General features: G+C 34.7%; 2 long non-coding RNA genes across 2 annotated transcripts; both read left to right on the forward strand.

Annotated features, from left to right (window-relative positions):
- Positions 1-987: 987 nt before the first annotated feature.
- Positions 988-1,452, forward strand: LOC149405070 (uncharacterized). The gene is made up of 3 exons (XR_016294087.1): positions 988-1,075; positions 1,164-1,211; positions 1,310-1,452. It is a non-coding gene; the product is annotated as an uncharacterized LOC149405070 (long non-coding RNA).
- A 1,463-nt stretch (positions 1,453-2,915) lies between these two features.
- LOC149405071 (uncharacterized) lies at positions 2,916-3,366 on the forward strand. The gene is made up of 2 exons (XR_016295534.1): positions 2,916-2,993; positions 3,075-3,366. It is a non-coding gene; the product is annotated as an uncharacterized LOC149405071 (long non-coding RNA).

Raw genomic sequence — 3,366 nt, forward strand, 5'->3', positions numbered from 1 at the left:
CAGAGTAGCTTCACATGTGCAAGAAAAAAAATAAAATACAAGAATCGCTTATGAAGCAGAATAGAACAAAATGCTGCAAAAATCAGTACAACCTGGAAAATTACATCTCACGTCAGATTTCAGAACAATAATAACTTAATAAGAACAATAAATGTTGTTGGTATTCGTCTCAAGATTACTGCACAGAGACTGAACAAGGCAAACACACACAACACAATATTTGTAATTTTCCATGGAAAAGAAAGAAAAAAACAGAAGCAAAATGGGACAATTTTCTGGTTTTGGACATTCATCAAACACTTACAAGGCATACTATTTATAGTCACAAGTTTCTGGTTTTGAAACCGAAAATAAACCTAACTCTGTATTTTAGTTAAACAGGGGGTATGCACTCGACATTTTTGAAAATCAAAGATTAAACTCGACCACTACTAGAAATCATGCTTTTCACAGCACGTGTTTTCACGGCGTTTGGCAAAAAAACGCCGTCAAAACATCATTTTTTTATTGTCGAATCGTAAGAAGACACGTGGCCTGTGAAGAGAAACGCTGTGGAAAACATAAGACAGCGCTTATATATAAGCGCTTTCATTTTATTCCCTCGAATTACAAGAAGCCATGTGGAGAAGACGTGGTTTGATAGATAGCTTAAATTGGTGGATTTCTATAACTAATAACGTGAACTCGTAGGATTGTCGACATCAATCGCAAGTACCGTTTAGTTCCGAAACGCCTTCTAGATCACAATCACCATACATTCCAGATCCCCCTGAGGTAGTTCTTTGAATTTAATTAAAGTTTTATATGTTAATTTATTTAGTTCATAATGTAAAATCATAGGAGGATCAATATCAGTCGCATATACCGTTTACTTCTGAAGCGCCTTCCACATCAAAGTCACCACATATTTCCGATCCCCCTCAGGTAATAATCTAAAGTTATTATATGTTGATTATTATAATAAATAATGTGAAATTATAACTATTCGCCGGGGTTGTCTCCTATGCATGATTGTACGTCTGACTTCATACCATTCGAACCTTACGTGCGCGATTCAACTCTTGCTCCACATCAAGTATATAATAATCATTAACTTGAAGCTAATTCTCACATAGTTCAACATACAATATAAATTAGTTTAATAAAAATTGATGCATGCGCAGGTGCATATACAGTCCCAAGTGACGTCCATAAATACAAGCACGCCAAAGGTACAGTTACTCTTCAACCCTTCACCTTCAATTCTCTGCATTGATATTGTGTTATAGTGTAACAATGTTTATAGTGTTAATAATATCCATTGTTTCAGGTCATGCGTCCGATACAATCTGAAGCTCAATCAATTAAACATCCACTGCATAAGCCAAAAGCAAAGATAGCTCAAAGAAAAATTTTGTCACCTCCGAAAGAGACCGAAGTGTTGGTGGCATCGACGACGAGACCTTCGAAAGAGAACGAAGTGCCGGTGGCATCGACGAAGATACCTCCGAAAGAGAACGAAGTGCCGGTGACATCAACGACGATACCTCCGAAAGAGAACGGATTGTCGGTGATATCGAAGACGATACCTCAGATACCCGCTAGAAAGTGTCTCCTTGCCATCGGAAATTTGGAGAACATTGTTGCAAATGGTTATGTGATAGATACGGGAAGTGATCGCATTCATGGAATTCTACTTGGGAGTGAGAATGTGCGCGTGCATGTGAGCGACATTGAACCTGATCATCTAGAAGACGAATTACCGATACCGGTCAATGATGAAATGTATTTAGTCACTCACGCTGTTAAGTCGATGGTTGCATGGCCAAAATCTCTAGTCATCTACGAAGATGATGTAAGTATTTTTTTTTTAAATGTATTTTACTATTAGTTGATTTGTAATGTAATAATCTTAATCACTATTCACAGGAGGAATTACAGCCACCACAAAAGAAGAGTAAAAAGGTTGCCAAATCGCTAAAAAACGAAAATCTAAATCTACAACTCATCGCGTGCATAAAAAAGGTTCAAGTCAAGCAACTCCTCTTCAAGCATTCCACGATCAAGAATCATTATTACCGACATTGGTAGATCGAATTTCAATAATAAATGATGATATTGTGATCGATTATAAGTTTCCCGAGTGTGTGTTCAACGGCGAAGCCACATTAAAGTTGATGAAGGAAGATGTCGAGCAATTCATGTGCATGAAGGAGATCGGAGTAAACTGTATTCTAGTTCATATACGGTATTCTTATATTAACTTTAAAACATTTTTAAGTATAATAATATTGATTTTATTATAGCTTCTGTGTTTTTCTTTTCCTTTTGTAGACATTTACGTTATCATATGCGGGTTGGCGGAGAATTGCAAAATTCGCCTTTAGCAATCCCATTGACGTTTCTCCGTCTGTAACTCAATTAGACGAGCCTATAGGGCGATCAGAACACCTTTTTAAGGGAATGAAAGAGTTGTTCCCTGGTCAATTGTTACTCGCGCCTTATAATTATGAGTAAGTAATTACACTAGAAATATCTTTTTATTTAACCGGGTTAAATTTATGTTAACTTACATTATTTTTTTGATAGTTTTAATTGGGTTCTTCTGGTGGTGGATGTTAGCAGGCGCACGACATACTTTCTTGATCTCATGAATTCTAAAAGAGTTCCGACTCATTCGAATTCGATAGTGGACTTGTGAGTATATTAGAACATAAATATATATATATATATATATATATATTTAAAATTAATACTTATGATTATTTTGTTATAATTTTTATATACATGTGTAGAGCATTCGATAGCTTTGTCGGTAACAAGAAGTTTTCATGGAAAATTCCAAAGGTATATATACGCACAATTAAACTAGTATATCCATTACTATATATTTCAGTCTAACATATTTTTTACAGGTACCGAAACAACCTTCAACAATTGAATGTGGCTATTTTGTTTCAATGATAATGAAAAACATTGTTGAAACTCGAGATTTTCATAAATGTTTGCAAGAGGTATGTACACATTTAAATACACATATTCAATACGTAATATATTGTTTCACTCACAAACAACTTGTTTTTATATATTATTAGTTTGAAAAGTTGAAGAGTTATACGGATGATGCAATAGATGCGTATCGAGAAGAATGGTACCAAATGGTGTTAAACTTTATGGATACGGAAGTCAAATCGTCAAATGTGAATGTAAAGTGAGTGTGTTTCCGGTGCATAAATATTCGTTTACATGGTTTGATATGTTTCGGTTTAAATATACGGTACAAAGTACGAATAATAGAATTTGATTTTGAAATTATTGAATGGATTATTAAAAATTCGTATTGGTATGTTTAGGTTCGGATTTTGGAATATATATTGAAACTGTGTG

This window comes from Urtica dioica, chromosome 2, assembly GCF_054948205.1.
Source record: "Urtica dioica subsp. dioica isolate 48M chromosome 2, U.dioica_male_clone48M_v1_H2, whole genome shotgun sequence".
Classification (NCBI taxonomy): Eukaryota; Viridiplantae; Streptophyta; class Magnoliopsida; order Rosales; family Urticaceae; genus Urtica; species Urtica dioica.